The sequence below is a fragment of the Canis lupus genome, chromosome 33 (assembly GCF_011100685.1).
Source record: "Canis lupus familiaris isolate Mischka breed German Shepherd chromosome 33, alternate assembly UU_Cfam_GSD_1.0, whole genome shotgun sequence".
Taxonomy (NCBI): domain Eukaryota; kingdom Metazoa; phylum Chordata; class Mammalia; order Carnivora; family Canidae; genus Canis; species Canis lupus.
The window spans coordinates 15,954,935-15,979,952 of NC_049254.1; the positions used below are offsets into that span (position 1 = coordinate 15,954,935).

General features: G+C 36.0%; 1 long non-coding RNA gene across 10 annotated transcripts in view; it reads left to right on the top strand.

Annotated features, from left to right (window-relative positions):
• The window catches only part of LOC102155742, a 291,499-nt gene that overhangs the window by 68,401 nt on the left and 198,080 nt on the right, over positions 1–25,018 (top strand). The window lies entirely within an intron of this gene.

Here is a 25,018-nt window from a genome sequence, read left to right on the forward strand (position 1 = left end):
AGTGCAAGAGGGTTCCCCTTTCTCCACATCCTCTCCAACACTTGTTGTTTCCTCACTGGTGTGAGGGGGTATCTCATTGTGATTTTGATTTGCATTTCCCTGATGGCAAGTGGTGCGGAGCATTTTCTCATGTGCTTGTTGGCCATGTGTATGTCTTCTTTGGTGTAATTTCTGTTCATATCTTTTGCCCATTTCATGATTGGATTGTTCGTTTCATTGCTGTTGAGTTTAATAAGTTCTTTATGTATCTTGGTTACTAGTCCTTTATCTGATAGGTCATTTGCAAATATCTTCTCCCATTCTGTAGGTTGTCTTTCTGTAGGTTTGTCTAGTTTTGTTGACTGTTTCTTTTGCTGTGCAGAAGCTTTTAATCTTGATTAAGTCCCAATAGTTCATTTTTGCTTTTGTTTCCCTTGCCTTCATGGATGTATCTTGCAAGAAGTTGCTGTGGCCAAGTTCAAAAAGGGTGTTGCCTTTTGTATTCTTCTCTAGGATTTTGATGGATTCGAGTATATATTTTCTACCGTCCTTTTCTTTTAATAGGAGTGCTTGTTCTTTTTACATTTACTGTTAGTACATTGTACATTAGACTTTTTCTACTGTGAAATTTATTTTTGAGTTTAAAATTAGTTATGTGATGAAATTTAATAAAATGTTATCGATTTCAGTGCTAATCACTCATCTATTTGTATGATGCCTATCTTTCCTTGGGCCTCATTTTGTTTTTCACACTTATTTGATAAGAATATATTGTCCATATATTTTCTAGCCTCCTGTTACTTTTGATCACATAATATGACCTCTCAAAACTTCACTTTTCTTATGCATTAAATGCAGATAACAATAGCAACATCACAGAATTGTTGTTAAGATTAAGTGAAATTACTCATGCAAATATTTTCCCATGGTGCAACTCAACAATCAATAAATGTTGGGCAATAATATTGGCGGTGCTCATGGAAGTAACAGTTTAAAGACTATCCTTTCTCCTTTGAATGTATTTTGAACCTTTGTTGAAAATCAATTAACCCTATGAGTGTAGGGTCTATTTCTGGACTTTCTATTCTATTCCAACCTACGTGTCTAATCTTTTACCAATACCACACCGTTGCTTAATGGCAGACTTTGATATCAAGTATATTGAAATCCCATTTTTGTCCTCTTTCAAAGTTATTTTGGTTATTTGAGTTTATCTTTCTATATATATTTCACAATCCTGGCACTCCCGACGGGATAAAGAATTTTTCACTTTCCTCCCTTCAGCCACAGTGGTTTTTCTCCTGTACCGTAGAGATGACGGGGCATGCTGTTCTCTTGGAAAATGAACCTAGGTAGTGGTCTGGGCCTCCCCTGTAGCAGCAGCTATGCCCCTCTCCCGATCTGCACCTCTGTAAGAAGCTTTCTCCCATCTTCCACTATAATCCCAGCCGAATTTCTGAGGACTACCCAATGAAGGTCCATGCAGTAGAGTCAAACAGCTGTAAACCTTCCTTGTGTCTGAGGCTTGTAGGAGTTCCAGATGCTCATAATAGCCTATTTCCAGCCTTTTGGAAGTCGTTAAAAGATTTTAGTTGAATGTGCCTTGCTCACTTTCATGATGGCCCTGTCTTCCTACTGTGCTTGCTTCTGGCCAGCTGAGCTGGTATTTGTGCTGTCTCACCTTGAAGGCACCTGTCTTTACATAGACTTGAGGGTATCTTATTACTTTTGTCCGTGAATTCTTCTAGAAAGAATTCTAATTTGTATATTATCTTCTAAAATTGTATATTATCCAGCTTTCTCATGCTGTTAAGGTGGGAATAATGCTCTTTCCAGATTTCTACATATTCACCTAGAGCCAGAAGCCCCTAGTGATGTTCTGTCTATGCAGACTATCAGGCTTTCTAATACACCGGGTTTTCTTCTTGCTTTGATGTATTTTTAGCTTAGTCTTTTGCTCTCCATGTGGCTTACTGTGTTAACTTGTCATGATCCCACCTCACTGATTTCTGGTGCGGTAGTCAGTGTTATGAATTGGGCATTAGGTCATTTTCTGCAGCATATTCTTTAATTTTTTCCTTTGTTCAGCTCAATTTTTTCATGGCCCTTGATTGACCTAGGATGAAGTGAGATTTTATTAGCTCGGCATTTGTACATTACCAGATACACTGCTTGACCCTGGACTAGCTTTCTGTTCAGTTGTGTCATGGCCAGATCTCCTTTTAAAATCTGTTAGTGGAAGTAGGTGCTGTGTAGAGCGGCCCATTCAATTTCAAGTGTCTCACACACTTCTGCTGTGATGAGATGGCCTTTCCTTTGTCGAGCTCTCTGATATGCTGAACTATGAAAACATACACTTGTAGCATATATTTGTATATTAAATAATGTAATTTTTATCATGCCAATTCCCAGAGCTCTTATTTATATTCTAGTATTCTCCATTCCTAGGGAGCATTACTTTTACTCTGAATTGGCCTTATTCTACTTAGCTGTCTTATTTTCTATGGTTCTCTCTCTCTCTCTCTCTCTCTCTGGAAAAAGAAAGAGAAAATATCAAAACATCTTTAGATGAGAAAGAAGGATAAACATATTACTTTGTTTGACTCAGACAGCAGTTTCTTAAGATGACATATGCCCTGAGTTTTTGAATCTTGCTACTCTCTGTCAGGAGGAATAGCCTATATACATCATGAATTAAAATTTGCATTTTTTAAAACAATTTTTTTAAGGAGGAAGGAAGGAAGGAAGGAAGGAAGGAAGGAAGGAAGGAAGGAAGGAAGGAAGGAAGTTTTCCTTTGAGTTTTGAGTTAGTAGCTCAAGTAATCGGTAAGTGAAAACTAACTTCTAACTAACTAACTTCCTTCCTTCCTTCCTTCCTTCCTTCCTTCCTTCCTTCCTTCCTTCCTTCCTTCCTCCTTCCTCCTTCCTCCTTCCCTCCCTCCCTCCCTCCCTCCCTCCCTCTCTCCCTCTCTCCCTTCCTCTCTCATTCTTTTTCTTTTTTCCTGGGGCGGTGGGCGGGGGGGTGGTTACTAGGAGCCAGAAACTATTTTAAACCATAGGTAAGATGTGTTACTGGAAAAACAGAGTTGAAATTATAAGTTGGATTGAAATAAGATACTATATTTGGCAAAGATCTATGACCTTAGAATCCTCAACATCTGAATCCTTGATGAGTTACCTTGTGCAAGGTTTCTGATGGGAATAGGAAGAGGAGATGTTCTAGGAAAATTTATGATCTTCATTATAAGTTTTAAAGCCACAGTTATTCATGCAATTGCAAATGGAACTATTTTCTTGATTTCTCTCTCTGATGGTTTGTTGTTAGTATATAGAAATATAGCTGATTGTCATATATTGATTTTGTATCCTGCAGCTTTATTGAATATATTTTCTAATTCTAACAGTTTTGGGGTGCAGTCTTCAGGGTTTTCTGTATATGGTACCATTTCATTTGCAAATAAAGATAGTTTTACTTCTTCATTTCTGATTTGGATGGCTTTTATTTCTTTTTTCTTGTCAAATTGCTCCAGGTTAAATAAATAGGCCTTTTTCACAGGAAGCCATGTGCCTGCTGGCTGTAGTATAACAGCAAGAGATTGCAGGTACTGCATGCATCTGCCCATGATAGCGATAGAGGACAAGTGAAAAAAACAGTGTCTGCCAGTGCCTCTATCTGCGGAAATCCAAGTAGGCTCTTAAAGAATAGCAAATGGATCTCTCACAAATAGTCTAGTCACTTTTCAAAGTGCTGCTTTTGCACTGGGCCTCGGAGCAAGTGAGCCTATGTGCAAGCCTTTTAATGGTGGTATCTCAGTTCCCAACAGCCCTCTGGGTCTCCTGGATGTAAGCCCTCCTGTCTTTCAAAGTTGGATATTTTGAGGCTCTTCTCTCCGGTTCAAATCCCAAGGGTTAGGATGCCTTATGTGGGCATAAACATACCTTGCTCTTAAGGAAGAAGGTCCTATTTTGTGAGATCCCTCCAGACAGTAGGTCGCTGCAGCAAGGGTGGGCTTTTGGAGGAGACCCTGCTTCTGCCTCCCCATGCCTCTTGATGTGATCCTTTTTTCCTTTGTTGTGGAGGAACCATTCAGCTAGTTTTGAGGTCTTTTTCAGAGAGAACTGTTCCACATGTAGCTGTAGATTTGTTGTGTCTGTGGGAGGAGGTGATGAGTTCAGGATCTTCCTATGCCACCCCAGCCCCCAGTAGAGTCCTTTAATGTTACATTTTTACAGCTGCTGAAAACTGTCTTTCCTTTTGTTGCTTTAATAAGAAATGGTTTTCTAGTTAAAATTTATTCTTTATTGGCACCTTGCCCTGAGTATTCTCCCAATGGTATCTCCCAATGGTAATTGTTTGTCAGAGTTAACTTTACCTACCTTTTCTCCCAGTACATCAGCAAACATCTCTCCATAGTGGATGATCTTACCTTCTGCAGTATGCATCAGGTCTGGCAACAGGGACTTTCCTCCGTCTTTGGGTAGAAATAAAAAATTATTATGGTGTATAAATTGATAACCTGTTCAAAAACTATTATGGCATATATAGAAAACTCCCTGTTAACTGATAATATCTGGGGTTACATTATTTTGCAGAAGTTGGATATCTGCTCAAGTTCACACTGATTATAATAGTGGCATTTTTTGAGAGACTGAGCTCCATTTAGTTAAACCATGATAGGGTCTACTTTCTGTTCAGCTTCTTTGCATAATTCCCATTTTATTTGAAATTGCCTGTGTGTATCATTAAAGAAACACATTTATATTTATTCCCTAAAAATAACAGTTCCAGAAGGAAAATAACTATCTTGGGTCTGCAGTATTTCCCCCATTTAAAGAAGAAGTGATTCTTTTGCAATGACTGCTATAAAGTATTCTGACTACTGAAGCTTAAAAAACATGTTAACAGTGATAAGACTTTATAAATGGAATAGAGATTCATAATTTCAACCGAATTCACCCTGTCCTCAGCAATAAGAGACCTGTTTAGCTCTTGCATCAAAGCTATAAGAATTTCTTCATTATATTGAATCTTGCTTGCATAACTTGAGCGTATGCGAAACAATGATTCTAACAGACACTTCTCAAATATAACATAGAACTATTATTAACACAGCTATAAAAATAGAAAGAAATATGTGGTTCAGAAATTAGTTATAAGGGCAATTACATTTTTACCATCAACATTGAGAGACCAGCCTCTTCTATTAATGCTGTAGTAGAAATTACATACATATTTTAATAACTGAGAGTTTAAACATAATCTCACCTTAAATTCTATATGAAATAATATCAAAATCATGAAACATTAAAAACTGTAAACACAAGAAGTATTCTATTTCATTGTTCACTTTGTATGCCTACATTTGATTTTTCAGTATAACTGAAAATAGTACATATAGCAAATTAAAATAATGTGTTCACATGTTTTCTTCTTTAAACACAATTGTGCCATTTAATTTAATTACTTAAACTATTGTTTCTAGAAAGTATGCTGTGACCAAATATATACATACATATATCTCAGTATTTGTAGAACTGAAAGAGATGGGAAATGTAGGTAGCTTCTGTTCTAACTTCTGTCACATGACCGTAGAAGTCCAGTGAATTCAACTTCTCCAAGACTCTGGTCTCTTGTTTGAAAATGAGAGATTTGGACCACATATTCTCTAAACACAGTTTTTGCATTAACAGTTTGAATTCAAACCATTGCCAAATTTTTACTCAGCAGCAATTGAAAGGAAAAGGACCTTTCCTCATATTAGGTATTGCTACTTGACTTTGATTTAGTCACGGTTCAACATTATTAAGAAGTAATATGTCCCACTGAACTTTTTTTTTTTTTTAAGATTTTATTCACTTACAAGAGACACACACAGAGAGAGAGAGAAAGAGAGAGAGAGAGAAAGAGGCAGAGGGAGAAGCAGGCTTATGCAGGGAGCCCGACATAGGACTCGATCCCAGGTCTCCAGGATCAGGCCCTGGACTGAAGGCGGCGCTAGACCGCTGAGCCACCGGGGCTGCTCCCCACTGAACTTTTGAATAAAATGTGATTATGCCATAGAACATAAATAGATTAAAATCAAATCAGGTTAGCTCTTGCTTGGTGAAGCCTGAGTACTGAGTGGTATTATTATAGTAGAGTTATGCTTGGTAATAAATGGCCAGACGGTTGGACTATAAGGCCACAAGTGGACAACAGCATAGAGCTAGTCAAGAGAGTGCCAGTAGACCAGTATCTAAGAGTTGACTTTGGAAAGTCAATGACGTGAAGGTAATTTAGTTAGGACCTTGCCAAAATACTTTGTTTTCATTCTACTTACTTACCTTCAAATTTAGAGCAAGGAATGGGCAATATTCCTGGAGAACTGGCAAGAGAAAGATTCTTGCTGAATAATTGTCCCTTGATGTTAATGTGATTGATCAAAATTTTCTATGCAAGTGTGTTTCACCCTGGATAATCTCATAGCACATTATGATTAACTTTCTTCTCTTTAGCTCTCATTTTTTTTAAATCAACAATCATACATGTGTGGAATTAGACATTCAAAGAGAAAAGATGAGGTCCTCACTTTGACAGGTTACACTTTAGATGAGAAGAAAATTGACAAACTAATTTGCAATCAGGAATTTCACATAAGGCAGATAAGGCAGATCACTAATACATACATAATGCCCATTTACCTGACTTGTTAATCAAGATGTTCTAAATTTATGTGCATAATAATTTGGTGTCCATGCAGTCATAGATTTCCAGAAGCAGCTATTACTGGTTTACCAGAAAAAGAAGCCATCGTAAATTTAGTTTTGATGGAATGCTCCCAGTAAATATGCACTTTCATGGAGCTTTTGTATAGAAACTAATGGTGTTTATTCTTTGGTTCAACAACTATTGATTAAATAGAGAGTACATATCATATACTCAACATTTTACTAAGAACTGGGTATTGAGCACAGTTTTTCCTCATAAACATGGATATGTTATGCTGCCATTCTACTTTCCAGCCTGCTGGTTTTGAAGGTCAGATGAGAGCCATAGTCTCGATACTTAAACTCAGTTTTCTGAATTAAGCTAGTATCTTACTCACTAACCTGCTTGCGACTTCAGGGTGTCCGGCAAATGATGTATGCCCGTAGCATAGAAGAAATAATTGATATCTGGATCCATCAAATATCTCAATCAGAGCTCTTCAGAAACCTCAGATTGTTAGGGTGGGATAGTGGACAACAGGAGAATAAATGGAATTTTGTGTGAGCTTTGAAGGAAAAACTTAAATTATGGAAGACATGGAGAAGAGGTACTCTAAGGAGTCCGTACTTCTTAAACAAGGAAAGTAGCACAAATATGCTGACAATGTGACAACTGGGATGACATGTAGGAAAAGGAAATAGTATGAAACAAATAGTGTGAAACATGTTAGAGTTTCAAGGTTGTAGGATGTTTTATTGTCCTCCACTTCTTTCTTAAACACTGTTATTAAGCAAAGAATTCTCCACAGAGAGGATTTATAATGCTGGCTTCATTAGGATATGCTATAGCTCAGGTAAACTATAACTTTTATTATAGGAGCTTCACCAATATATTCCAGCATTCAGTGGCTATTTCCGAAACTACTGAGTGAATTGGTCAAATTATAGACAGGCTACAAAACTCTAATGTGACTTTCTGATTCTTGGAAAGTCCTCAAAATTACTATTGCAAAAATGAAATGATGAGTTTGCTGTACACTAACATGCTGATATTTCTATCTTGGCTTATTTGTTAAACTCCATAAATCATCAGAGTTAGGTACTTAAAATCTGATGGTAATTTTAGGCAACTACTACATTTGTTCAATGCTACTGAGCTTTAAATCACTCTGTTTAAAATTGATTATATATAAAGATCCCCACACTCAACCTTATACTTGTTTCATTATTTGGTGTTGACCATTATTTATTTTAATTTTAATTAAAGAGCAATCTCCTTTACTTTTAAACACCAATTTTCAAAAAATAAAAGATAAACACCAATTTTAAAATTAGGTAAACTATTACTGAGGCTAAAATTACATATATGTATTTACATGTGTGTGTATGCATGTATACGTGTGTGGTTTTTTTTTTTTTGCTAGAAAAATTCTTTCTCCTTTCAGTCCCTTTTGCTGACCTCTAAGTTCTCACTCCACAGCGACTTCCACTGCCAGCAAACACTGTTATTATAATTTTATGTACTTCCAAATATTTTTATAAATATACAAGTAGCAATATGTATTAGCTTTCATGCTTTTTTTACCCAAAAGGGTAGAATGCACATCACCCTGCCCTGCACTTTGCCTTTTTTTTCACTCCAAACATATATCTTGAAGATGTTTTTATACTACTATCTAAGGGTTTCCTTGGCCCTCATCCATTTTTTTAACTTAAAAAAAAAGTTTATTTGTTGTATTTCTTATTTTGAACCAATTTTGGAGGTAGGAGAGTATGAATGACTGCAGGTTCAAGCACTAAAAATCCAAACCCTGTCATAACCATCGTGGGGTGGCTCTCATCTTACTGTGGTCAAATAAGGACTTATTATGGTTTGGTTACCATTTCCAATCCTCAGGATTCCCTGTCAGGGTGTTCTGAAGTGACTTTGAAATCAGTGATCCAGTAAACTCTCAAATTCTAAACCATCTTTTAATTCTGAGGCAAAAAAATAATTTCACATGTAATATCCAGAGTTCGTAGCCCTCTCCTCATTCTTGATGTGAAAAGAAAGAGTATCTGTATCCCAAAGATCTAGTCCATCCTATTCTTTAAACCAGGATTGCTTTGAAAACTTACTACATCAATATTTCATATTTTTATCTTTGATACTGAAAGTATTAACTTGTCTTATTAGCAGATAGCTTCTTTTTAATGGATGATCTTCCCGTGATCTTTAGTTGTTAGGAACTCTAGTTAGTAAAGTATAAACAAACACTAACTGGAGATCATGGGGGCAGAGAGGACTGGCCTGTCACTTTCTGCAGACTGTTGCACTTTCCTCTCTTCTAGTAGCTCCTGCTAATCTTCTGTGTCACTTTTTTTCTGTCACTGAAGATGTTTGTCATCTCTGTAACTCTTGTTTCCTGGCTCTCATCACTCTAGCAGCTCACTGCTCTATTTCATTTTCTGACTTCTAGGAATTTATTTTTCCTTTTTTCTTGTCTACTTCATCCAGTGCTTTCTGCCTTTGGCGTAGGCAGGATTCGGTGCTAACATTTAGCTTGGCCACAGTGAGTTCTTAGTGTTATTTGACAAAAATGTCCAGTTCTTCCCATTCAAAGCATTTGGTAGCTTGCATTTTGGGGGACTTCTTTGGGATTATGTGGGGTTAAGTAACTAATTCTGGTCAGTAAGTTGTGGGCAGAAGTATGTGTGTCACTTGCTGGCTGAATATTGCATAAATAAATTTTATTTTTCCCTCTGTCACAAGGATTGGGAATGTTCAAGTTAGTGGCTTCTCTGAGAAACTGAGGTCCAGAATAACTATAATAAGCAGATCCCTCCTTACCAACCCCCAAAAAAGTATATGATGTGAGCCTAAAAGAAATAGGTTTTTATTTATTTGTTTTTAAAGATTTCACTTATTTATTTGAGAGAGAGAGGAAGAGAGAGAGAGAGAGAGAGAGAGAGAGAGAGAGAGAATGAGCATGAGCATGAGCAGAGGGAGAGGCAGAGGGTGAAGCAAACTCCTCATTGCACAGGATCCTAAAATCATGACCTGAGCCAAGGGCAGATGCTTTACTGACTGAGCCACCCAGGCACCCTTATTTGTTTTTGTTTGCTTGTTTGTTAAGGATTTTATTTATTTATTCATGAGACACACACACACACACACACAGAGAGAGAGAGAGAGAGAGAGAGAGAGGCAGAGACACAGGCAGAGGGAGAAGCAGGCTCCTCGTGGGGAGCCTAATGTGGGACTTGACCCCGGGCCTCCAGGATCATGTCCTGGGCCAAAGGCAGGCGCTAAACCACTGAGCCACCCAGGGATCCCCTGTTTGTTTATAAACCAGTGAGATTCAGAGGTGTTTATTACCATGGAATAATCTAATCTATAGCCTATCCTATACAACCTCCAAGAATATTTCTTCCGTCTTGTTGGTAAATGAACAACGTATCATTTCTGTGCATTTTCTGTAGTCAGAGAGGCAGGGTAAGGAGACACTACTCTTCTAGCACTGTATATTAGTGTATTTTCACTTTCCTTCCAAGTCCATTGCTTTTATGGAGGCTAAAGACACCACTGATTCGAATAGTCTGACAAACATCTGAATCCAGATCACTGACAAAAGCAGGGCTATACCGAACTGGAGACAGAAAAAAAAAAAAAAAAATGATGCAACCAGAGATTGGCCCTGGAAAAGAGCAAGTGTTAGAACAGTGAGCCAAGTGAAGGCAGTAGGAGGAAAGCCTCTCAGCAGAGCTCCCAATATAAAACATATAACATGGAGTAAGAGGTTATTCAAGACAACATCTGATGTCAGAGGGAACACCAGCTGAAATAACAGGTGCCTTCTGATAGACAAAGTGTGCAGCCCAGAAACCCGGGAGGCCTTGGGTAGCAGGAAAGCCATAGCTTAGTTACAGGGCTGGCTTTTAGGGCTAAGCCTAACATTCCTGGAGGATGGTAAACTAAGTGAGATTCTGAACCTGGGAATGCTCGCTATACTAGTAATCAAGACAGAAGCCTGGACTAGGAAGTCCAAAGTACAAGTTAAGACATGGCGTAAGTCAAAGGTTAACCAGAAGAATAAATTAGGAGTCCCAGTGATCAGGTCTGTAGCTCCAGACCTGGATCGGACCAACCACATTAGTAAAACACCAAGTGATGGTATCAAGTTTCTTAGATTTCTCCTGTTTGTGTTCAGAACTGGTCCTTGATTTTGAGGTAGACTTGATCTTGCAAATAAAGGTCAGGTGGTCTCAAGCTTCAAGAAGGAGGCCACGCTAAAGAAGGAGAACCTACAACAGCCTAACCAGCTGAATAACTACTCTTTTCTTCTGTGTCTTTTTTTTTTTTTCTTTGCTTTGTCCTTAGTTTCACTATATGAAACATCAGGGTTGCTGTAAGTGGCTAGCAGAGGAATGAAACAATAGAATAGATCAATGAATAGTTTGACTAGATCCTTATTTATTTATCTTGATATGTATGCTTCCTTCCAATCTGTAATGTTCTTTTTAGCACATGTTTCTGAGCGACATACAGCACAGCATTGTTCCAAGATATGACCTTGGTTGCCTCTCAGTTAAATCTGGTATTCCACCCCAACTCCAACCTCCTCCATGGCTTCAGGCTGTCTCAGATTTGGCCTGGGCTCATGAGTCTTTCCTTCAATGCTACTCCAATGTGGCCAAACCGGTTTGATCCAGCTTTTTAAATTGGATTCAGACAGTTTCCTTATCAAAAATGTAACTATTTCAGCTTTGAAGAACAGATCCTAACACTTCCTGGAATCCAAAGAAGCCTCATTATAATCTTCTTACTCAAAAGACAGAAGTGTTTCCTATATAATACAAGTAATTTGAACAATTAAGGTATATCCTTTTATGCAGAAATAAGGAAATACAAATTAATTATGAAGAGTAGCAAAAAAATACTTTTATTTTGCCAAATAGCAATTTTTAAGATAAACATATCTATAAGTAACATATTATCTTTTAAAATAATTCTTAAGTGGAAGTCTGGGGGTGGTATCTATGCAATAAAAATGATTTTGCCTCTGAGTTGCTTTTTTACCTGGACAAAAATCATATAATCTTTATGTTCTCAGTAAAATAAAGGGAGAAGACCTACACTAGGTTGACTTCAAGGTCACTCTTAATATATAATTACAATTTTTTTTGAGAGATTTTTCAGGTCACAGTCTCTGATTTAAGAATTGATGAAAAATGCAATTATATTTTAAGATTAACCATTCAGACAAGAATCTGTAGTTAATCATGAGGACTTCTGTATTTTAAAAACAATGATTACAAATACCATTTGTTACGTTTATCTTGTACCAGTTACTTCCTAAGATCTTCCTTATTTCATCTGGCTTAATGCTTTCTGTTGCCTTGTATTAGTTTGCTGGGGCTGCCATAACAAAGTACAACAGACTGGGTGGCTTACACAACAGAAACTTATTTTCTTACAATTCTGGAGGCTAGAAGTCTGAGATTAAGGCACCCATAAGATTGGTTCCTTCTCAGAGCCCTGAGGGAAAGATCTGTTCCGGGCATCCCTCTGTGGCTTGTAGATGGCCATCTACTCGCTCTGTCTCTCTGTACCTGTCTGTGTTCAGGTTTCCTTTTCTTAGAAGCAATAGCAGTCGTATTGGATTTGGGCCTATCCTAATGATCTCGCTTTAACATAATTATCTCTGTAGAACCCTATCTCCAAATATGGTCACATTCTGAGATACTGAGGATTAGATTTCAACATATGAATTATGAAGGGATGTAATTCAGCCCTTGGGAAACCTTATAAAATATGTATTGTATTTTCCTTATTTGATAAATGAAAAAAAAAGAAAAATGAGATTATTTGTCTTAGATCACACAGCTAATAAATAGATTTGAACCCAAGTCCACTTCACTCACAATCCCCTACACTTAATTATGGCTACATTTTTGCTCTCAGATAATTACGTTTACAAGGAATTGAAAGCTGCACTGTCTATGACTATAGTCACAGAAGCAAGTTATTTTAAGAGTTAAAACAGTCTTCAGTGGAGCTCAAGTACATGTTAATTATCAGAGGAAAAGGAAAAAAGAATACAATACATGTTAAGTTTCAAGAGATGGATATTTGGCCTTAAACTATGTAATTACTTATAAAATATGTTTAACATTTTTTCTGATGATAAAAATAATGCATATCTATTGTGGCATTTGGATAATATGGAAGTATATAAAGAAGAAAAGTTATAATCATACACAATCCCATCCTTTGGAGCGAAATCGTAAGCAAACATTTTAAGTAAATATATACTGATAGACTATATATAGTTTTAAACCTTGCTTTTTTCACTAAAAATAGTATATAAATAACCTTTTATTTGCAATTCATTATCCTTTGGCATCATGCCATTTTTCTATGACTTCATATATTGAAATAATTTCAGACCTATACAAAAATCGTAAGAAATACTACAAAGCATTCTGGCTGTGCCCAGATTTGCCAGTTTTTAATAGTTAGCCATATTTTTCTTATTTTTGCTTTCCTGTGTGTGTGCATGTGTGTTTTCTAACAAGATCATTGAACTGCATAAACATAGTACAATTATAAAAATTAAGACACTAATTGATATAGGAATATTATCTAATATACAGCTCATATTCAGATTTTGCCCATTGTTCCAAAATTGTCATTCACAGCAAAAGAAGAAATATGCCTCCAGGATTTTATTGAGGTTCACATATTCTATGCAGTTCTTTCTAATCTTTAACTTTTTAAACTTCCACAGCTCTTTAGTCTTCGTCTTTCATGGCTCTCATATTATTAAGCTAGTTATCTTGTAGTTTACAACATCCCATTTGGATCTTACTATATTTCCTCAGGATTATATTTGGCTTCTGCATTTGGCAAGAATATTACTAAGTGATGTCCTGTCCTTTTCAATGTAATCTATCAGAAGGTATAAGATGTTGGTTTACCTGATTGGTCGGGATATTAAATTTGATCACTGTATGAAAATGATGTCTGCAGGTTTCTTTTTTTTTTTTAAGGATTTATTTATTTATTCATGAGAGACACAGAGAGAGGCAGAGACACAGGCAGAGGGAGAAGCAGGCTCCCTGCAGGGAGCCCGATGTGGGACTCGATCCTGGATCCCAGGATCATGACCTGAGCCAAAGGCAGGCATCCAACCACTGAGCCACCCAGGTGTCCCTGCCAGGTTTCTTTACAGAAAAATTAAACTGTGTAGCATTGGTAAATATAAATAAATAGAACAGAATAAAAAGTTCAAAAATAAAACCAAATGTATATCATCAATGAAATTTTGACATAGATGCCAGGCCACTGAATGGGGAAAATATTTTCAACCAATTGTGCTAGAGATATTGAAATATTGAAAAATAATGCACATTAGTCCTGACCTCACACCATGCACACACACACAAAAAAAAAAATTAAAAAAATGTTAGTGACTTTGGGTTTGGCAAGTATTTCTTAAATAGGATACAAAAATTTGTTTATATTAAAAAATCTATAAATTGAACTTCATCAATATGAAAAACTCTTGCTTTTGAAAGACACTGTTTTTAAAAGATGAAATAACAAAGTACAGATGGAGAGAAAAGGTTTTCAAACATATATCTGACAAAGGACTTGTATCCAGCATGTCTGTAATATATAAAGAATTTTTATAAAAAAATAAAAAGACAACCAAATTAAAAATAAATGAACAAAAAATGAGCTATTTCAAAAAAAGATATATAAATTGCAAAAAAAATAGCACATAAAAAGATGGTCAGTATCATTGTCTTAAGAAAGTGCATATTTAAACCACAATAACATGTCAGCCCACTCAAAATTTAAAATTAAGAAGACAGACTTTACCAAGTTTTAGCAAGGATGTAGAGGAACTAGAACTCTTATACACTGCAGTGAAAATGTAAACTGTACCACTGTGGAAGAATTTGTCAGTTTCTTAAATATTAAACATATACATACCACAAGACCCAGCCATTCTACTCTATTTCCCCAAGGAAAATGAATGCATATAGCCATATAAAGAGTTATAAATAATAATGTCTTCAGGATTTTGATAGAGATTATATTGAATTTGTAGATTGCTTTGCATATTTTAGCAATATTAATTCTTCTAATCCATGAACACAGAATGACTTTCCATTTGGTTGTGTCTACTTTAATTTCTTATATCAGTGTTATAGTTCTCAGTATTCCAGTCTTTTGCCGCTCTAGTTAGTTTTAAGTATCCTAATCTTTTTGGTGCTATTGTAAATGAGATTGTTTTCTTACTTTCCTTTTTGGATAGTTCATTGTTGGTGTATAGAAATGCAGCTAACTTTCATATATTGATTTTGTATCCTGGAACTTTACTGAATTTGTTTATTAGTTCTAACAGTTTTTTAATGGAGTCTGGAATTTTCTACATACAAGATTATGTCCTCTACAAATAGAGATAATTTTATTTTTTCCTTTCTTATTTGTTGCCTTTTATTTCTTATTCTTGCCTAACTACTCTGGCCAGAACTTCTAATACTATGTTGAATAGTAGAATAGAACTGGTGAGGGTAGAGATTTTTCCTTCTAGATCTCAGAGGAAAAGCTTTCAGCTTTTCACCAATATGATGTTAGCTGTGGACTTTTTGTATATGGCCTTATTGTGTTGAGATAAGTTCTTTCTACACTTGTTTTAATGAAAGCTCTTTTATTGAAGCTCTTCACATGCTTTTTCTGTACCTGCCAAGATAATTATGTGATTTTTGTCCTTTTTTCTGTTGATATGGTGAAAACATTTGCAAACCATGTATATGATAAGGGGTTAATTTCCAAAATATGTGGGATGTCTGGGTGGTTTAGTGATTGAGTATCTGCCTTCAGCTCAGGGCATGATTCCGAAGTCCTGGGATCGAGTCCCGCATCGGGCTCCCCGCAGGGAGTCTGCTTCTCCCTCTGCCTGTGTTTCTGCCTCTCTCTCTGTGTCTCTCATATTTCCAAAATATGTAAGGAACTCCTACAACTCAAAACAAACAAACAAGACAACCAGAAAAAAAGAACAAAATAATTAATTAATAATGAGATTTCACTACACATCTATTACAATGGCCAAAATCCAGAATACTGGCTACCCTAAATGCAGACAAGGATTCATTGCTGGTGGGAATGCAAGATGGTACAGCCACTTTGGAAGAGAGTTTGACTGTTCCTCATAAAATGAAATGTACTCTTACCACATGATCCACCAGTTGTGTTCCTGGTATGTTTCCAAAAAAGTTGAAAAACTGTCTACAGAAAAGTCAACACATGTGTGTTTATAGTAGCTTTATTCATAATTGCCAAAATTGGAAATAACCAAGATGTCTTTAGTAGGTGACTGGGTAAATAAACTGTGGTATATCCAGACAGTAGAATACGATCTAGAGATTAAGAAGAAATGAACTCTCAGCCATGATAAGAAATGGAAGAACCTTAAATGCATATTACTAAGTGAACGAAACCAATCTAAACACATACAGGCTGTGTACTGTATGATTCCAACTATATGATGTTCTGCAAAAGGCAAAACTATAGAGACAATAAAAAGTTCAATGGCTGCCGGGGATGGAAGTAGAGGATGCATAGGCATAGCACAGAGAATATTTAGGGCAGTGAAAATACCCTATATGATATTATAATGATGGATAGATGTCATTATATATTTGTCCAGACTCAGAATGTATAACACCAAGAGAATCCTGAGGTAAACTATGGACTTTGGATATGGAAAGTGATACTGATAATGAGGGAAGCTATGTATGTCTGGGGGCAAGGATCTGTAGCAAATCTTTATGTCTTCCTCTCAAATCTGTTGTAAGACTAAAATGACTCTAAAAAAATTAGGTGTTCAAGTTTTTTTAAATGGCAAAAATCCAGAATTCAAGTTTCTTTAACAACAACAAAAAAAGCAAAGAATATAAATGGACATTTCTTTGAAGAAGACATGCAAATGGTCAACAGGTTCATGCTCAATTTGCTAATTATCTGGAAAATAGAATGGCTATCATAAAAAAGAGATAGCAAGTGTTGGAGAGGTAGAAGGGTGTGGAGAAATTAGAAAACATTTCCACTGTTGATGGGAATGTAAATTTGTGTGGCTGTTCTGGAAAACAATATGGAGAGTCCTCAAAAAATTAAAAATAATACCACTATATAATCCAGCAATCCCAGTTATGAGTATTTATCTAATAAGTAAAATCAAGATCTTGGATAGCTGCATTTCCATGTTTAGTGTGGCATTATTATTATTATTACTATTATTATTATGACATTACAGTGGCTAGGATATGGCAACAACACAGATGTTCATCATCAGATAAAGGAATGAAATAAATGTAGTATGTACGTACAATAGAATATTATTCACCCTTAAAAAAGAAGGAAGTTCTACCATTTATGACAACATGGATGGACCTGTAGGGCATTAAGGACCTGGAAGGCATAAACTAAGTGAAATAAGTCAGTCACAGTAGGACAAATACTGCACGATTTTTCTTGTGTGAGTCATTTAAAATAGTCAAACACAGATGTAGAAAACAGAAGAGTAGTTACCAGAGGATGGAGGGAAGAGGATATGGGGCCATAAAGGTGGCCCCATAAAGTGGCCATAAAGGTACAGTTGAGCTGATGATGGTTGCACGAGTGAATATATATGTCAAAACTCATCATGGTGTTCACTTTAAGTATGTGTGGTGAATTGTATCTCAATTATACTTTAATAAAGCTGAAAAAATTAGTGAATCTAATACAAGATACCACTTTTAAAGGATTTAGATTTTTATGTAAAGTTTAAATGTTAATAATTACAACAAATATATATATGTGTGTGTGTATATATATATATATACATGAACATATTTTAAAAGGAAAAGAAATAATTAATAGGAAAAGACAGAGGGGAAGGAATTCCAGGGAGAGGAAACAGCAGTACAAAGGCCCTGGGGCAGCAAAGAACTTTCCAGTAACCAAAAGAAGACTAATGTGGCTGAAATGCAGTAAGAGGTGGTAGCAGGGACTGGAGTCAGATGAGATCGGGGAGGCTAGTAGGTATCAGTTCTTAAAGAAGTTTATGGGCCTCTTTTCTTCTTTTTTTTTTTTTCATTTTTTTTCTTTCTTTCATTCTTCCGTTCTCTCTTTCTTTCTTTTTTAGGATTTTGCATATTCTGTTAAACGCAAAAAGACTTAAGTAGGAAAGTACTCTCCAAACTTGTGAAAGATTACTCTGGCTAGTAAACGAAAATAGCTTTGAGGAAGACAATAGTAGAAGTCAAGTGACCAGTAGGGAGGCTCTTTTAGTCATACAGGTCAGAAATGTTGGTGGCTAGGGGAGTGGAAATGAAGATGGAAAGAAACAGAGCCAACCTATGTTTCAAAGAAAAAAATAATAGCATTTGGGGCAGATGTGGGAGATAAAGATGAGAGAAGTAAAAGTTTTAGGTTTACTATATTGAGAAAGTAACAAAATGAAGAGTTAAATAGTAAAGTAAAAATGTTAAAGAAGGAGGAATTTGTAAGGGAAATATCAAAAATCAAGTTTTGGACAAAACAAATTTGAGAAACATGTAGCTAAGTGAAGCTGATGATACAAAAGTAGGTAGATTTATGAAACTAAGGGTCTTATGGCATGATCTCCATTGAAGATATAAATGTGCACGTGGTTAAATAGTTAATCCCTGATTACTACCTTAGTCCACATATTTTATTTTTTTAAGATTTTATTTATTTATTTTAGAGAGAGAGAGCACATGTGAGAGTAGAGAGAGGGGCAGAGGTAGAGTGAGAGAGAAATCCAAGCAGACTCCGTGCTGAGCACTGAGCTGGATGCTGGGATGGGTCCCATAAGCCTGACATCAGAGCAGAGCCAAAACCATGAATTGACACTTAGCTGACTGAGCCAACCAGGAGCCCCAGTCCACATTTTTTAAAAATAGAAATTCTCTGTGAATACTTTAAGGAATATTACTATTTTAAAGATATTTTATGCATAGGATAGACATTTCAGAAAGTTTACACACTTTTGTATACTCTCTAGCAGTATAAAGTGAATCCCTAGCTGTGTAAAAGGTTTACCATATAAGACCCTTGTCAGGATGTCCCTTCATATTTTAATCATCATTTTTTTTTAAACTTAAGCTAATCCAGTCATTTCATTTGGTATGAATGGAAAGAGACCAGATTAATTTGAGATCAATATAACATTATTATTGGCTAATATATTTTAAGCTGCTTTACTTTTAGTTAACCACCCAAACAAAGAGTTCTTTAGAATATTTGACTACATAAACTGGAGAATTGGTGGTCCAGAGAAATCATAGTAAAAACTAGTCTAGTTTCTGAGCTTTATATTTCCAAAAGGTGTGCTTAAACATATTCAATTATAGATTAGTAACATATTAGCACAATTTTTAGTTACACTAAAGTGATCACTGGAGAATTCTAGGCAACTCGTCTTATTGAAGATACAGGCATGCCTTAGACTTGATAAATTAATCTACTTCAGACACACAAACTAATCATAGGACTTTAGAAAACCAACTTTTTCCAATTCTCTCCCTTACACATGAATCCACTGTGCTCAGTAAAGAAGTCATGTGACAGTGTTGGATATAAGGAGAAAAATTCAGAATAAGGACGACAAATGAGGACAAAGTAGGATAAATATTGTAAGCTAAGCCTTTATGAAATAATTTTAGAAAGATTTATCATTTTCTGTTCACTGATCTACCAAAGGTCTCTTTGCCTTAAAAGACCATTTCTAAAGGAATTTTGCATCTGTAGGAATGGATATGGCTTTTGGACATTATTCTTTATAGTACATGACCTATTTTAAGGGCTAAATTCTCTCTTTTAAAAACATCATTATATTTGGGGATTTACCCCAAAGATTCAGATGCAATGAAACGCTGGGACACCTGCACCCCGATGTTTCTAGCAGCAATGTCCACAATAGCCAAACTGTGGAAGGAGCCTCGGTGTCCATCGAAAGATGAATGGATAAAGAAGATGTGGTTTATGTATACAATGGAATATTCCTCAGCCATTAGAAATGACAAATACCCACCATTTGCTTCAATGTGGTTGGAACTGGAGGGTATTATGCTGAGTGAAATAAGTCAATCGGAAAAGGACAAACATTGTATGTTCTCATTCATTTGGGGAATATAAATAATAGTGAAAGGGAATATAAGGGAAGGGAGAAGAAATGTGTGGGAAATATCAGAAAGGGAGACAGAACATAAAGACTCCTAACTCTGGGAAACGAACTAGGAGTAGTGGAAGGGGAGGATGGCGGGGTGTGGGGGTGACTGGGTGATGGGCACTGAGGGGGGCACTTGACAGGCTGAGCACTGGGTGTTATTCTGTATGTTGGTAAATTGAACACCAATAAAAAATAAATTTATTATTTAAAAAATAAAATAAAATAAAAGCATCATTATATAGCAGACATCTTGATTTTTTTTCCTCATTGGCTGATTAGGTTAAACAAATGTCTTCACTATTCTTTTCCTTATAAGCAAAAACTTACACAACTACAGTTAAAGAGATACCATCTTCTCAATGAGCAAGTGATTCATTAAGTAGAAATTGGAATTAATTGATGTGACACTGAAAATCTCCTTTTTTAGTTGTGACAGCAATGTAAATGCTGAAACAGGAAAACAACTGAGCAGCGCTTATTTTTCTTATTTAATTGTACTTTCTCGTCAAGCTCAGGTTCAAAGGATATAAGACTATGTGTGAAGTAAGGGTTTTCCTGTAATGTGGTAAACTGCACCATGTAGTGATAGGCTTTCTGTAAGAATCACATTGAGGGAAATGCTTACAAATAGAGAATGGTTGGGAAATGTATCTGAAGTAGGTAAATTCAATTCAGTATTAAGAGGTATGTGTAAGCCAAATGAAGTTATCACCAGGAGTGAAAATACACCAGGAGTGAGCTGATAAAAAACATTATTTCTGAAAATGTCTGTGAGAATGTTTCTACAAGAGATTAGCATTTGAAATAGTAGGCTGAATAAAGAGACTCACCCTTACCAAAGTGGGTGGGCATCAACTCATCCAACCCCTTAAAGGACCCTAATGGAACAAAAAGGTGAAGAAGGAAGGGCAAATTCTCTCTCTTCCTGAGCTATCTGAGGGAAGGAGAAAATGGATGTTGCAGCTCTCAGGGCATCCCTTAGCCCAGTCAAGTTGACACATAAAATTAACCATCACCCTGTGCCTATTTAATAGAATTCTTGGTTCCCTGGCCTTCAGACTTCAGGACTTACCCAGTGCCCCCTTGCCCTGCAACCTGGTTCTCAAGCCTCCAATTCAGACTGCAGTACACCAAGAGCTTTCCTGGTTCCCTAGCTTGCAGACAACAGATTGTAGGGATTTCTATAAGCATGTGAGTCAATTTCTACAATAAATCTGCTCATGTGTGTATATCTTCTGTTGGTTCTGTTTCTCTGGAGAAGCCTGACTAATACAGATACTGACAATAGTAGGTAACTTTTCAGGAAGCTGTGAAGCTTAAACTTACATAAAAATACTTAATACAATTCCTGGAACATGTTAAGTACTTGCTATAGGTTAATTTGCTTTTATTGGATCTAGATTTTTAAACCTACTTTGCTAAAATATAAATAATTATGGAAACACATTAATCTTATTTGTCCACTTGTGTCTTTAATATGATTTATTTAAGTAGATTCTGTGTGCCAGGAACCAGTATTAGTTACCAGTGATTGAAAGATGACTTCAACACAATCCCTGCCCTCAAAGAGATCACAACCTAGTAAACTGATGAACCTTACAAATACTCTTAGTCTTCAGGACACAATTTACCATTTCATTATAGATGGCTTTGTATTGTTGGTCATTATTTTCTGTCTTAATTAGGCTCTGTTCTACTAGGTCTTGTCCATTCAAAAGAATGATACAATTATAGTGATAAAAGGATCTTCATTTCATTGAGGTTGGCCCCTCATTTAGCAGAGTAGGTAGCTAAGGTTTAGGGGCAGTGCAAGAGGAGGCCCACAGGAGGAAGGGACAGTTCCTCAAACTCAAACCCATAGCTAAGGTCTCTGTATTGTATCCAGACCCTCTTTCCTCTACAAATCACTAGATACTAAACTTTTAGAAGGAGAATATTGCCCTACATTCTGTGCTACTCAATAAAACTGGGATTCCTTTCTTCTGACACCTTTAAGGGCACTGTTTTGGTAAGCCATAAACTTTCCGTATAGCAAACAGAGATTAATTTTATGATCTGTGTTGTATCTCACTAGTCTCTCATTAAAATGAAAACAAGATACTGATTGTTGTACCCCCATATCCTGATGGAAGGACCTTATCCTATCTACTCTCCTCCTCGGCATCTGCTCAGGTACTTGGAACCTTCACGTAGAAGCACAGTACAGACCACTTATGTTCTTCCTCATTCGCCATCAAGGTCATCTTTCTTCAGGTGTTTGCCAGGGAATGCTCTTCCATCCAGTCTGGCTGTGCCTTGTGCCGGCTCAGTCCTGTTGAACTGGGGTCTGTGATGGAAGGTAAAGCATGTTTGTGAATGTGGAGCTAACAGTGCGGTGCTGGTGGTAGGAAGCCACCAAAAGAGGATCCTCCAGAGGCACATCTTATAGCTGATTCTCTCAGCATTCTATGAACACTTCTTATTTTTATCTTTACTCCTCTTTTTTCTAGAGCTGTACATCAGTCACTCAAACCCGGTAGGACAGAAGAGGGAACGCTGATGAGGGCAAAGGGCACATGGAAATACAAGTCTCCTTCCTCTTTTGCCATGTGCTTCTGTGTGAGACAGGATAAAACAAAATAAAAAATCAGCAGCTTCTTCCATTCTTTAAACAGCCAAACACAAAGCCCCCAGCATTTCAACTCCTATAATAGATACACAGAGGGGTTATTGAACTCTAATTTCGTAAACAAATACAAAATTTTAAATTTGGTTTCTTTTTTTTTTTTTTTTTTTTTTTTTTAGATTTTGTTTATTTATTCATGAGAGAGAGGGAGAGAGAGGGGCAGAGACACAGGCAGAGGGAGAAGCAGGCTCCATGTAGGGAGCCTGACGTGGGACTCGATCCTGTGTCTCCAGGATCACACCCTGGGCTGCAGGTGGTGCTAAACCGCTGGACCACCGGGGCTACCCCAAATTTGGTTTCTTAGACAAAACATCCTGGTAAATTTGTTTTTGCAAATGAAGAAATGAAAACCTAGAGAGGCAAAATCACCCTCTCCCATATAATGAAAATAGTTGGTACTGGTCCAGGGATTAGCACCCAAAATGAAGTCTGTGCCACTTGTCATTTCTTAACAACTGTCTCATTATAAAATTCAAAAAAAAAAAAAGCCACAAAAAACCCTCCTCTCTGAATAATAGTAATGAAATATTCTATGATGAACACTCGGGATATATCATGTAATGAGTGATATATGTATATTTTTTTCTAAGTTGATCATTTATAGCTGCAATGAGCCTTCACAGTGAATTTGCTAATTGTGATAATATCCTTTACATGGGTAAACCAAAAAGAAAAAAGAAAAGGAAATTGATGTTTATTTACATTCCATGTAAACAATGCTTTGAAACAAATCCTGTATTTCAGGAACTTCAGGATATCCCAGCTACAGGCTAAAATGCAAGAGAACAAACAGATCTTCATTTCCAACTTTCTTTAAAACTGCCCTTGTTCTGGCCTCACATCTATAATACATGTAGTATTTCCAAACCAAACAACTGTTTGTGTGCAAAATAGATCAGTTGGCTTCAAGAAGCTTGCTGAATATATTTTCAAACTTTTTGTAGTCGTTGCTGTTAATGGAGCTGACTGAATTTATAAAATAACTCACTGCAGGTTTTGCATGGAAACAAGGTCATTGTTTCCATTACTTTGCTAAAATAACATTTTTTTCTGTGATAGATGGGCAAACCATGATCCTGTGCTTAATTTTCCTTTTAACATTCAGACAGATCCTCTCTTCTCAGTCAATTAGTTTTCTTATTTTGTAGTCTGTGTGACACCTTAATAAAAGAGACCTTTCTTTTGTTTTAAAACAGTTGCTTCGATGATGCCTTCCCTGATTCTTTAATGAGGTTTAGTTCTCAAACCAGTGGACTGCATTCTGATAAACCCAATGATCTGTCTTCAAATGAACGAAATAGTTATTTTTCCTTTTAACGTATATGTTTCTTCTTCAGATTCAGTTAAAACCATTGACTGCCAGTACTTGTTGAGCTGCTTCAAACTATCAAAGACAGTTTGCCCTATAATAGCATAAATTGAAAGATATCACTAAGCTGTCGTGAAATTCAGTATTTAGCATTCTGAATGGTTTTTGCAAATCAAAAGGGAGTATCATATTCAGAATCATTTCTGTACTAGTAAAGGGCATGGAAAGTACTTCCCCCCTTTTATTCTTTTGCTCAATATTTCAAATTCTTGTTAAATTTTTAAAATGTGTTCAATGACTTTTTTTTCACTAAGATGGTAATCTTAAATGATCAGTATAAACAGGGAGCTTATGACACTTTTAAATCCTTACAAGTTACTGGAGTATCACTATCGTAACTTAAAATTACATTATGATTTTGAAACAAAAATAAAGTGCCATTTTCAAATTCCTTCTTACAAAATTTTCTGTAGGTAAAAGCAGCCACAGAACCAGAACATGCTTGACTATGGCTTGGGTTCTGATGGTTCTGGCTTTTGGAAATGTTGAAAATTCTATCTGTATGCCCTTGAGTGCTTGGCTGATCATAGAGAAATAAGAGTCAACTCCTTTGAGAATTATTAGTCTATTTATTTTTAAGCATTTAAAACAGTAAAATTCATCAATATTTATATAGAAATTGTCTCAGTATTAAATATTTGAATAACTGAAAAATATACACACATATGGCTAAACATTTTATTTGTGAATATTTGTTTTACTAGTGGGAAATAAATTTTAAAAATTATATGCACTAAATCTTACAAATGTTATTCAATAAATACTGACCTTCCTTGTTCTTCATTAGATATGTAGATATTAATAATAGTACCTTATAATTCTTGGTACTTTTAACATTTCAAAATATGTAGATATTAATAATAGTACCTTATAATTCTTGGTACTTTTAACATTTCAAAATATATATGTTCCTAGGTATCTTTCCATATATTCTAAAATACTTCTGGCTTTCCTTCTTATAATATTGCATAGACTAAGAGCTGTATGCCAGCTACAAAAGAATATAAGTCTGGCAGCTTTTGAAGACTATAATTCTTTTAAGAAAGATACAGACATCATTCTTTGTGAAGCAAGAATAAAATCATGCCC